This window comes from Camponotus floridanus, unplaced genomic scaffold (genome assembly GCF_003227725.1).
Source record: "Camponotus floridanus strain SB8 unplaced genomic scaffold, Cflo_v7.5 scaffold158, whole genome shotgun sequence".
In the NCBI taxonomy this organism is placed as follows: domain Eukaryota; kingdom Metazoa; phylum Arthropoda; class Insecta; order Hymenoptera; family Formicidae; genus Camponotus; species Camponotus floridanus.
The window spans coordinates 19,237-33,050 of NW_020229279.1; positions in this window are offsets into that span (position 1 = coordinate 19,237).

Sequence of the window (13,814 nt, forward strand, 5' to 3'; positions counted from 1 at the left end):
CCTCCCCGATACGTCTCAAAGACGTCATCGATACCGTACCAAAATTCGACGGACATAAAATGTCAGTCTTTCACTTTAGCAAAATTTGCGAACGTGCTCTCGACTTGATACCAGTATACCATGAATATCATCTCGTGCAACTTATTATAAATAAATTACAGGGACATGCTTATTCCGCCATAGAAGGAGTAGAATGTCACACCGTACTAGAATTAACCAAACGATTAAAACTCATTTTCGGACCTAACAAATCGGTCGATCAATATAGAGGAGAATTAGCTAACATTTATATGAAGCAGAATGAAAATATTTTTGATTATATTGCGAAAATACAAGAGTTACGCACCGCCATTATAGACGGAGAATCCGATCTATCCGGAAATATCGGCGAACGAAATAAAGATGCTATAGAAGCAACAACAATGAACAGTTTTATTACTGGGCTTCCCTCCGATTTATTAGTACGCATAAAGCTAGAGCGCCCAAGAACCTTTGAGGAAGGAATTAGCACAGCTATACAACTATCCAAAACTATCGAAGCGGAGAATATTTGTAAGCGAACGCTCTTCCGCCCAAATTTCCAACCACGCGCTGACCTTCCTAATAATGCTAATAATCTTGCCCGACGAAATCCTGTAAACAGTAAATGTTAATAATAACACTAACAACGGATATCGACCCGCATATCGTCCTAATAATGGTCAAACGAACTCTCAACCCCCGTACCCCGCCACGCCAGCCAAGGCAATAGTCACTGCACAACCTCAACATAATTATCAAACTAAGATCTGTCGATATTGTAAAACCCCTGGACATCTTATAGAAGAATGTCGTAAGCTTGCCTATAGACGAGCTCAAGAAGCGAATCAACGTAGCACATCGGGAAACGGACAGGGCGTTCCGATGAGAATCGACGTCCGCCGGAACGACCTACAACCAGGACATCCTGCCTATCTTATTCAAAAAAAGATCGACACGACGATCTCCCCGGAAGAGCCCGAACAAACCTCAGAATCTGCCAAATAAATGATACAAGACATTCCATGGAATTACCTACTATTACTCTAACTTCTCCTGATTTAATGAATTATTGTAAATTTATGGTTGACTCCGGATCAGGGCTCAATCTCATTAAACAAAAATGTTTGGGACCACATGTCATTCTTGATAAAACCAACTCCTTGTCCCTACAAGAAATAGCATCTGAAATCATTATCACTTTGGGAGCAGTTTCAATATTTATACTCGGAGAGCTAACTGAATTTTATGTCATATCCGATTTAATCGGATTCGCTCAAGATGGAATCCTAGGTAACAGATTCCTGAGGGAACGATCTGTTATACTAAATTATAAAGACAATTGTCTACAGTACGAGGAAGCAAGAATTCCTTTTTCCAACGTAAATACCATATGTTTAAAGAAAAGAACGGTTACCCCCTGCTCCTTCTATATCTCAAATCCTGAAAAACAAAATGGATACGTACCCCGACATGACCTCGCCAAAGGCATATATTTTGGCGAAGCCCTCGTCACTAATAACAATGGAAAGGCTTATATGCTTGTTTTTGATACTTCTGAGGAAGAAATAATTCTCAACATTCCATCTATAGAATTACAAGACTTCGATATTTGTAATACAAATAATAATTCCTCCGGAACCTTAGGGTCTTCCGAAGGATCTATTCAAACTCTTAATCTCAATAATTCTATTTCTCTATATCAGCCCTTAGGGGACCTTCCTAAAAATATAAATAATCCTCTATATTTCAATCAAATACAATTCTCATATATTGATAGAACATCAGATATTTTACAACTTCTCCGCTTCGAGCATCTGAATTCCGAGGAATCAGAGAATGTTCGATTATTAGTTCTTAAACACTCCGATAGATTTCACCTTCCCAGTGAAATCCTTCAAGCAACTAACGCCGCTCAACATTTCATTCCCACTCTTAATGACATATCCGTTCACACAAAACAGTACAGGTTCCCCCCTGTACACAAAGAAGAAATTAATAGACAAGTGAACGAATTATTGTCTTCAAATTTAATCGAACCATCAACATCTCCTTATAATTCACCATTGTGGATAGTTTCAAAGAAACCAGACTCCCTGGGGAATAAAAGATGGCGAATAGTAATCGACTACCGAAATCTTAATGAAAAAACAATAGGAGATGCCTACCCCTTACCTAATATAACTGACATATTGGACCAACTTGGATCCGCTAAATATTTTTCTATACTGGATTTAGCTTCTGGTTTTCATCAAATACCCATGGCAGTTAAAGACGCCCATAAAACCGCTTTTTCTACACCATACGGGCACTATCAGTTCAAAAGAATGCCATTCGGACTGAAGAATGCCCCAGCGACCTTTCAAAGATTGATGGATAATGTCCTCTCCGAACTCCAAGGAAACGAATTGTTCGTTTATATGGATGAAATTGTCATATATGCGAGATCCCTGAAAGAACACGAAATTAAATTTGAAAGACTAATGCAGAGATTAAAAGCCGCGAATTTGAAATTACAGCCAGACAAATGCGAATTCTTAAGACGTGAAGTAATGTACCTGGGACATATAATTGGATCAGGTGGAGTAAACCTGACCCCGCTAAAGTAAAAGCGATCATGAATTTTCCCACTCCAAGGAATCCAAAAAACATTAAACAATTTTTAGGATTAGTCGGATATTACAGAAGATTTATACCCAATTTTTCAAAAGTCGCAAAACCACTAACGGATCTTTTGAAGAAAGACCGGAAATTTGAATGGACTATAAAGCAAGTAGAAGCCTTTGACATCCTAAGGAATTCGCTATGTTCTGAACCTATTTTACAATATCCTGACTTTACCAAACCATTTATATTGACCACTGACGCATTCGGATATGCAGTAGGAGGAGTCCTCAGCCAAGGATCGATAAAGATCTTCCCGTTGCCTATACTTCCCGCATCCTGAATCCTGCCGAGCAAAATTATTCGACAATAGAAAAGGAATGCCTAGCCATTATTTATTGTGTAACTCATTTTCGACCATATCTGTACGGAAGATTATTCACCATAGTGACCGATCATAAACCATTAGTTTGGTTACATTCTGTTAAAGATACTTCGTCCAGACTATGGAAATAAAGAACAAAGATATCAGAATATCAATATGAGATACAATATAAGAAGGAAACATTAAATAATAATGCTGATGCATTATCTAGAAACCCACCTGTTAATCCAGCTGCTCCATTATTCCTTATCGACGACGTTGAATATTCATCTGACGTATTATATACTAACAAAAATCCAATCACCTCTAAATAATTAAACATGATAATTAAATATTTTAACATTGTTAATAATCTAATAATGTAAGATTAAGGAGTATAAAGTTAAAAGACGCTTTACAACAGTACTATTAAAAATGCTCATATAATCAAAAGTCATTATAATACCGATGTCCTAATAAAATACATATATATATATCGAAAATATGTAGTAAAACAACCCCTATAATTTTTGACATAGAAATGTTGATCCATCGACCCTCTTCTCTCCCATGTATATGTATACGCATACGCTTCCCTCCGGTAACCCGTAAAAGAAATAAAACAATTAACAAAAAATAAGATTAATAAACTTAGTACAAACTTTACCAAAATAATTCATTAATCAAATAAAAAAGTCAACAACAAAATTTCTAATAACTTTCTAGTAACTTTCTAGTAACTTTTCTAGTGACAAAATTTTGAATGCAAATTTATGAATAGAAAGTCAAAATATTTGTAACTAAAATTTAGTAACAAAAAATTTAGTGACAAATTTTTAGTAATAATTTTTTCAATAACAAACTCGATAAATAATTGGAAAAATCTCGACTAAATCGATCAAAATAATTAATATAAATAATATATGATATAAAATCCTCAATACGCAATGGTCAAATCAATATAATACACTCGTCCACAAAAAAAACGCATCACTTAAATAAAAAAATAGCCTAAATTCAAAAGTGCAAAACTTCAAGAAGAATGATCCGATCAAAGCGTTCTTGGTCTCATTTTAACGCTTGAAATCACTAGTTTAAGATGCTTCGATGCCGATATCCGTGCATTTCCCCCCGTCCCGGGATTCTGAAGAAAACGGACATGCCTCAAGCATCAAAAAAATTGGTCGAGTTTGACAATGCCCACGGACTGAGATAAATTTTTTCAGCATGTCTCATGTCAGCCATGTTAAACCTTGCACTTTTCCCTACAAAATGAAAAAAAAAAGAAGTCGCTACGATTTTTTCACGCCGAGTTACCCGGCCGTTTGAAAAAAAAGTTGCATTTTCGCTTTATTGTCGCATAACTCAGTCAAATGTCATCTGATCGAAGCGTTTCTTTTTTCATTTTAAAGCTTGAAATCTGTACTTTAGGAAGCATTAGAAACATTTTATTCATCGGTTCATCCCAATTTATTGCAATTGTTTAACAAACATGATGTTTTTAAAGAAAACATGCCAAACTTTTCATGACCCCATGGCATGCAGAACAATTTTTTTGCTTAACCTCGTCCACAGCACTTTAAAATACGCATTCTTCCGAACAAAATGAGAAAAAAAACATATTTGTACGATTTTTTTTAGCGAAGTTACAGCTGTTTAAATTCAACGTGATTTTCTCACATTACTCCAGTATGCACGAAATGAAACTGAAAAATGCGAAAAACGGTGTTAACTTTAAAAAGCTGTAACTTGGCCAAAAATGTTCCGATTAAGATGTTTTTTTTTCATTTTGAAGCTCCGAATGTGTACTTTAAGATGCATTTAAGACATTTTCAACACATCCTTTGTTCTGTCCGCCTTTTTTATGAAACGAAGGTCAGAATTGTAGAAACTTTGCATTACTCTACGACATGCAATAATTTTTTTTCGCTGAACCACGTCTGCAGCGTTGCAATGCACGCACTTTTTCGTACAAAATGAACGAATAACGATCTTCCTACATTTTTTACATCTAAATTTAAATAAAGTCACTAGGATTCTTTCTGACAAATTTGCGGCACATCAACGATATGTATGCATTTTGTTCATTTACCGCCAGCATTAGAATTACCCGGTACGCACCGCGAGGAGGTTGCTGGTCGGATTTTGCGTACCATTTCGCCCTGAAAAGGGCGGATTTTGCGTACCATTTCGCCTTGAAAAGGGCGCGCAATATCCGGCCGGCGAAGGCAAGATAAGCGCGCGGCTCATCCGGCCAGTGAAGGCAAGATGAGCGCGCGATTGATCCGGCCGGTGAAGGCAAGATTAGCTCTTAATAACGCGTATTACCGCCACGTCTACGAGTCACTTCTCGCAGACGGTTCGACATGCTGTTAACGCAAGCTCGAATAAGATCTTGCGGTATCTCGCGCCAAAGCCTTCGCAGAGTTTCTACCAATTCCTGCATGTTTCTGGGAGGCCTTTGTAATCTCCGAAGTCTTCTTCCCATGAAGTCCCACACGTGTTCTATTGGATTCAAGTCGGGACTTATTGCTGGATGTTGAAGAACTTCAATGTCATTATCCCGTAAAAAATTGCGCGTAATTACGGCAGAATGAGCGCGAGCGTTATCTTGTATTAGTACGAATCTTGGTCCCATGAGTTGACGCATCGGCAACACTTCGGGAATCAAACACTTATTTATGTAGCGTTCTGCTGTTAGGCCGCCTCTATTGCCTCGATTGTCGGGAAGACGTTAAACAATTGCAATAAATTGGGATCAACCGATGAATAAAATGTTTCTAATGCTTCCTAAAGTACAGATTTCAAGCTTTAAAATGAAAAAAGAAACGCTTCGATCAGATGACATTTGACTGAGTTATGCGACAATAAAGCGAAAATGCAACTTTTTTTTCAAACGGCCGTAACTCGGCGTGAAAAAATCGTAGCGACTTCTTTTTTTTTTCATTTTGTAGGGAAAAGTGCAAGGTTTAACATGGCTGACATGAGACATGCTGAAAAAATTTATCTCAGTCCGTGGGCATTGTCAAACTCGACCAATTTTTTTGATGCTTGAGGCATGTCCGTTTTCTTGAGGATCCCGGGACGGGGGGAAATGCACGGATATCGGCATCGAAGCATCTTAAACTAGAGGTTTCAAGCGTTAAAATGAGACCAAGAACGCTTTGATCGGATCATTCTTCTTGAAGTTTTGCACTTTTGAATTTAGGCTATTTTTTTATTTAAGTGATGCGTTTTTTTTGTGGACGAGTGTATTATATTATACCGCGCTGAGTTGCATGGGACCGGGTGTACTTTTGTCTTACGACGCGTTTTTGGCATGGTGATAATGCAGCATCTCTACTATAAAACCTCGTGCCGGGACCTCGTTGCCGCTTCATAAAGTTCTAACTGGTGCGCGAGTAAAGGTGAAAGCAAGTTGGAATACATATAAAAATGGAATATATCTACGAAAATTGCCCGGGGTGGAAGCAGGCTTTCTCGGACCTGCTTGCGGTCCTGCTAGTGAAGCTGACCTTCCATTGGAACGTGAGTATTGATTTTGCGAATATTTTATAAATTATTTTATATTTATATTTGTATTACTTATATTTTTTATATTTTTTATTTTCTAGTCCCTATCTGAAGTTGAAATACCAGGATTTGTAAATATAGAACATCGACAATGGGTGCGGGCAGAGTGGCGGGGGAGGAGAAACGAGCTCTCCTTCATGTGGGGCGACGCCCCGGAGAGTCCTCCAGATGAGGAGGACGTTTTCGACCTTCCGCGGCTCTTCCGAGAAGAGCCCTATATGGAGGAGGAGATTTGGGTGCCCGGGGAGATTCGGGCACCCAATGGTGTACAGAATGGGGAACACAGATGTAAGTATTTTTATAAATATTGTAACTATAGTATTTTATAAATATTGTAACTATAGTTTTATATTAACGCGCATCTTTTTTTTGTTACAGGAGCGGCCCCCTCACCTGGCTCCCCTGCCCCCCCCCGCACCCTTAATTATATTTTAAATTTTATTATTATTTCTTATATTTTATTATTCTTATTATATTCTTAATTTTAAGTACATACACACACACACAATTGTAAATACACACATTTTTAATAAATTTATATTTTATATTTTGATTTAAAACAAAAAAAAATCTAATTATTTATATGCCTCTCCATGCGTTCCCATCCTTGCGTCTCTCTTGCGTCTCTTTCGCGCTAATTTTAAGTATCGCTATATCTATCATACTCGTTAGTCTCGCGATATTATCGTTCTCTCTTGCACGCGTTGTCTTCGCGCTATCGTTCTCTCTCGCCCGCGCTAGTTGTAAGTCTTCGCGCTATTATCGTTCTCTCTCTTGTACACGTCGTCTTGGCGCTATCGTTCTCTCTTTCATATGCGTTCTCTCTCACTCGCATTGTTCTTGCGCTATTGTTCTCTCTCGCACGCGTTATTCTCGATATTATCGTTCTCTCTCTTTCGCTTAGAATATACTCGTTGTTCACTTACCTTTGCGTCGTCCTTCTCCCACCTATACGTCGTCCTTGTCCCACGTTAACGCCATCCTTGTCGCACTGTCCTCTTCACACTTTGCACTGTCCTTTTCCCATACGTACCGCTGTCCTTCTCACACCACCATCCATCGGTCGCGCCGCGGATCCCCCTTCACCGCGCGGACCCCCTCACCCATCGCTCGCGCCGCGGATCCCCCTTCACCGCGCGGACCCCCTCGTCCATCGCTCGCGCCGCGGATCCCCCTTCCCCGCGCAGACCCCCTCGTCCATCGCTCGCGCCGCGGATCCCCCTTCACCGCGTGGACCCCTCGTCCATCGCTCGCGCCGCGGATCCCCCTTCACCTCGCGGACCCCATTGTCCATCGCTCGCGCCGCGGATCCCCTTTCCTCGCGGATGACGTCACCCACCGCGCGTCGCGGTTCCTCCTTCCCCGCGCGTGACGTCACTTCCCCCCGCACCGCAGTTTCCCTCGCGCCTCACCCCCCGTGAGAGGTCCTGGGTTAGAACTGACATAGTCCTCCTACTAATATCCAATAGTGCTCCGCGTCAATCACAGTACGATAAAGAGCGAAATCAAATGCGCCTACAGAATAAACTTTACCAAACCCGACAATGTAGGATCCTTGCTTGGATTCTCGTCGAATCGTATATTGCAACCTCGCAAGTGATATGAATCGGACGAACCTGATAATATTATAAACGTAAATATTATTCGTATAGAATGCAACGTGACTACTGGTGCGTACAGCAACGACATGCGCGTACACACGATACATGAATTTTCACCGAGCATACCGCCAGGATATAAGATATCGGAAACGCCGGCAGATTGCATATACGGCGGCGACAAACATAGTATGCTTGTACTGAACGAAACAGAGCACGCGAGAGACAATACTTTTACGCGGGACAATACTATTGCAGTAAGGCGAGCGGTATCGGGTGACAATAATAAGATTGCCGTTAAAAAGAAGCTAAGCGCGTTGAATCGTGAATTTTTGAAATCATTGGGATTCATCGTATGAAAAGAATGATTGATATTTTGAATATCGGAGGTGAGCCAGTCTTTGACGATCGCATCATCAAGATTGAGACTCATACGTACAATCCGTACGCCAATACGACGCTTGGATACAGCGATGAGATATGAATACCTATACAACATCAGGATTTGTACACGTTACCGTGCGAAAGTTTTCTTTACATCGAGGGAAGGTTTAATGTGCGTAAAGCGAATGATGAAATGAAAGTCGTATTGGGAAACAATTGCGTCGCATTCATGTTTGATGAGCTTCGATACGAACTCGACGGAATAGAGATTGATCGCAACAGAAATGTTGGAATAACATCGACGCTCAAAAATTATGTCTCTCTAACGCACCAGAAAAGTATAAACTTGAAGAATGCATCGTGGGATTTGACGTACAACGGTGACAAAAATTATTTCAACTTTTGCGTGCCGCTCAACATGTTGCTGGGATTTTGCGAAGATTATAAACGCGTTGTGATTAACGCTTGTCACGAATTGATTTTGATACGTTCGCGCAACGATAATAATTGTCTATTCGGACATCCGTCATCGGAAGCTGAGATTGAATTACTCAAGATACAGTGGCGTATGCCTCATGTAATATTGAACGGGATTAATAAATTATCAATGTTGCGAATGTTGGAAAGCGGACGATATTTGAATTGAACATGAGTTTCCGATCTTGGGATTTGTACGAATTTCCTCTGCTACATAGCACGACCAAACATTCGTGGACCGTGAAAGTCGCCTCCCAGCTAGAGAAACCGCGATACGTGATCTTTGCACTGCAAATTGGTAAAAAGAATTCGGTGCCGCAAGATGTTACATTGTTCGATAACTGCAAATTGACCAACGTTAAACTCTATTTAAACTCGGAATTTTATCTCTACGATGATTTAAATTTAGATTTTGAAAAAAATAGATTCGCCGTCCTATTCGACATGTACTCTCGTTTTCGCAAATCTTATTACGGATGCGATAACAGCATCGCGCTATTAACCATTCCAAATTTCTACATTGCGGTCCTCTAGCGGTCATTGATTGCTCGCGACAAAACGAGTCTGTCAAAACTGCTACGTGGACGTGAGAATAGTTTGAGTGCAGGGAAAATATACCGGCGAATACTACCGCCTATTGTCTCATCTTGCGATCGGGTTGTCGAATATAATCTATTGACTAATGTAGTCCGCAAAATTACATAGGTCAGCAAATATCCCCTCCATTGCACATGAAGAAAAATATAAAAGATTGAGATGTTTGACGATCAACATCAGTCTGCGATCGGATATCATCATGGCTGCGCCAACGTTTGTGGATCTGCAAGGATTTATCGTTGGGAAAAATTTTGTCGTGAAGGAAGCTGCGGTTTTGAGAAAAGGATCCGTACTTTCTCATTACATTTTTACATGCCCGGTACCATGGTACATGCTCACAAAATCTGAGAGATGCCAGGTTTTATGGCTGATTAAAAACCACCATGGATTATCGTGGAATGATGGACACGTTTCATATTGGAAGTCGAAACGCTTAATCACGACGGTGGTGATGAGTGCAACGAAGGAGGATGATGCGTCACCTCTCGTGTACGTTAAAGGACACGAAAAACGGCAATGGCTAGCCGATATACTGGACAATGATGCGAGGAACGATGTCATTATCGAAACTTTGGATGCAGACTATGAGGATGTAGCTTCTTTAAATAAGTTAGATGTTAAGAATACTATGCGTTGTGAAAAACGGCAATGGCTAGCCGATATACTGGACAATGATGCGAGGAACGATGTCATTATCGAAACTTTGGATGCAGACTATGAGGATGTAGCTTCTTTAAATAAGTTAGATGTTAAGAATACTATGCGTTGTGAAAATCATGTAAAAAATTGCACTTTACAAAATGTATTTAAGATTTATAATTGGTGGTTGAAACATCATGATGATGATTCTTCGAATCCATACTTATAATAAATTGATGATGCGATATATTTTTATTGTCTTTCTTATTCTCTCCTTTCTTTCCTCATCCCTATCTATGTACGTGCGCAGTATCGTGTTTCCGTACGTGACATAGCTGTTACAGATATTGTATTTCGATACTACATGGTGATACATTGTAATACATTTAAATAATTGAATATAGTTTTGCGTTTGATTTTCGTTTAACGGGTGTTGATTTACGTTCGTTTCCGTTCGTTTCCGTTCAATTACCTTTCATTTCCGTTCGATAACCGTTCAACGGACGTTCGATGACCGTTCGATGATCATTCGATGACCGTTTATTTTTGTTCGATGACCGTTTATTACCGTTCGATGACCGTTCGATGGGCGTTCATTTCCGTTTAATGGGCGTTTCCGTTCGACGGGCGTTTGACGACCGTTCGACGAGCGTTCGTTTCCGTTCAATTACCATTTGATCAGGGTTGACACATTTGATCAGGGTTGACACATTATATCGTGCTAATTTGCATGGAAACATGCATATTTTTGTCTTACGACGCATTTTTGGTAAAGCGATAATGATATGTCCCTATTCTAAAGTTTCGTACCGTTTGTCTGCTCGCAAAGTCGCGATATGATAATATTATATTATACCGCGCTGAGTTGCGTGGGACCGCGCGTACTTTTGTCTTACGACGTGTTTTTGACATGGTGATAATGTGGCATCTCTATTATAAAATCCCGTACTGAGACCTCGTTGCCGCATCAGAAAGTTTCAGAGAGTCAAGAGTATAGTCGAGAAGAGAGTAGATAAAATCAGAAAAATGGACAGTATTCTTGAAAATTGTGCCGAGTGGAAAAAAAACTTCTACGATCTATACTGTGCGTCCTATTAGTGAAGCTGGCCTTCCATTGGGAGGTATGTATCGATTTTGTTAATATTTTATAAAAATTGTATATCTATATTAATTATATTTTTTATATTTTTATACAGTCCCAGAACGATATAGAAATTCCCGGATTCATTAATATACGTCGCCGGTAGTGGGTGCGGGCAGAGCGGCGGTGGAGGAGGGAAAATCTCTCCTTCATGTGGGATGACGCTCCGGAGAGTCCGCAAGACGAGGAGGACATCTTCGACCTGCGGCGGCTCTTCGGGGAAAAGCCCTACATGGAGGAGGAGATTTGGATGCCCGGGGAGATTTGGGCACCCAATGACATGTGGTGAGCACAAATGTAAGTTTTTTTTTATAAATCTTAACTCTCTAACTACGCTTGTATTAATCCAATATTTTTTTTCTGTTATAGGAGCGGCCATCCCCCTGACCCGGCTCCCCCCTGACTCCCCACTCCCGCACCCCCGCGCTATTTTTATACTTTATATTTTATATTTTATATATTTTAAATTTTATTTTATTATAATCTTAATTTTAAATACATACACACACACACACTCACAAAATTGTATAAAACACACTTAATAAATTTATATTATATATTTTAATTTAAAAAAATCTACTTATTTGCATGCCTCCCCTCGCGTTCCCATCCTTGCGCTAGTTATAAGTATCGTTCTCTCTCTATCGTGCGTTAATCTTAAGTCTATCTATTTCTCTCGTGCTTAGAATGAGTAATCTCTCTCGCTATGACACAGAAAAAATGTATATATTTTTAATAAATAAATGTTATGTTTCAATTAAAAAAAGAATGTGATTATTTACGCGCCTCTCCTTGCGTCTCCATCCCTACATCTCTCTTACGATAGTTATAAATATTGCGTTAATCTCGATATTATCGTTCCCTCTTTCGCGCGCGCTAATTGTAAGTCTCGCGGTATTATCGTTCTCTCTCGCACGCGTTGTTCTTGCGCTATCGTTCTCTCTTTCGCGCGCGCTAATTGTATGTCACGCGGTATTATCGTTCTCTCTCTCGCACGCGTTGTCTTTGCGCTATTCTCTCTCTTTCATATACTCGTTGCTCACTTACATTTGCGTCGTCCTTCTCCCACCTATGCGTCGTCCTTGTCCCACTCGTAGCGCTGTCCTTCTCATACCACCGTCTTCTTTTCGCGGATCCCCCTTCACTACGCGAACCCCCTCGTCCATCGGTCGCGCCGCGGATCCCCCCTCACTGCGCGGACTCCCTCGTCCATCGCTCGCGCCGCGGTTCCCCCTTCACCTCGCGGGTGACGTCACCCACCGCGCGCTGCAATTCCTCCTTCCCCGCGCATGACGTCACTCCACCGCACCGCGGTTCCCCTCGCACCTCACCCCCCTGAGAGGACCTGGATTAGAACTGACATAGTATATCTACTATCGTTGATCATCCATTTAAATTCCAGCATTCGTCGCGGCTGTGTCCGGATTTTTTGCAATATTTGCAAAATTTATTTATAGTATTTATTCGCATAGATTTTTCCGGTTTTGGTAATGTATATTTATTATTGCTACAATCGTGTCCGTAGTGTCCAGATTTTCCGCATTTATAACATTGTATGTTGGTGTCTCGAGTTGGTCGCGTGTGTTTAGCGTCGAATTTATTTTTATTAGAGAAGCCGGATGCTCTTGTTACGGACGGTCCGATGAGCTTCTCCTCCGCGCTCGCGCCGTTTATCTCTTCTTGGAGCGAAGTATATCGTTGTGATCGCACGAGAATTTTTAGTTCATCGCGTAATCCAATTTAAAAATTTATTAGAGCTTGTTTTTTAATGGTTTCTTGTATGCTTGTTTAAATTAAGGAGATCGTTCTTCCCCTTCCACCATGGACTCATACAGTTTCATAACTAGTATCGACACGTTGGCTGAATGCATGGACGGTTTCGCTCGATTTTTGTTTTAAAGAATTAAATTCTATCTGTAAGTGTGTTGTGCTTTGTTTTGCTTGATAGCACGTTTCGAGCGGCTGCTTTAAATCTTCGAACGTTTGTATATTGCGCGTCTCGAAGTCTTACATGGCTTTACCCTTTAATTTAGTATATAGGATCGCTTGCATTCTTCGTCTGCGGAATTAATATTTTGTACCGCATATGTACTTGCGTTTAAAAATTTTTGTAATTTTTGTCGCGATGTTCCGTCAAATTCGGGAATCATTGTTCGCGCTTCTTTTAAAGGTAGATAGTGCGGGGCTGTACGACTGTTTCTAATATCGCGTTCGGGACGTCCGTACGTCACGTCCTGTGGATCATCGTTTATATTTGTTCGTGACTCATTAGAGTTTCCTTGCTTAATATGTACGTTTCGCACTTGTTCTTGTAAATCTCGTATTTCATCTTGCATTTCTCGGAAACTATGTATGAGTTCGGCTAATAATATGTTACTGGTGCTTTAGACCGGGCGGCCGGCGTCCTCATAGTTCGCGA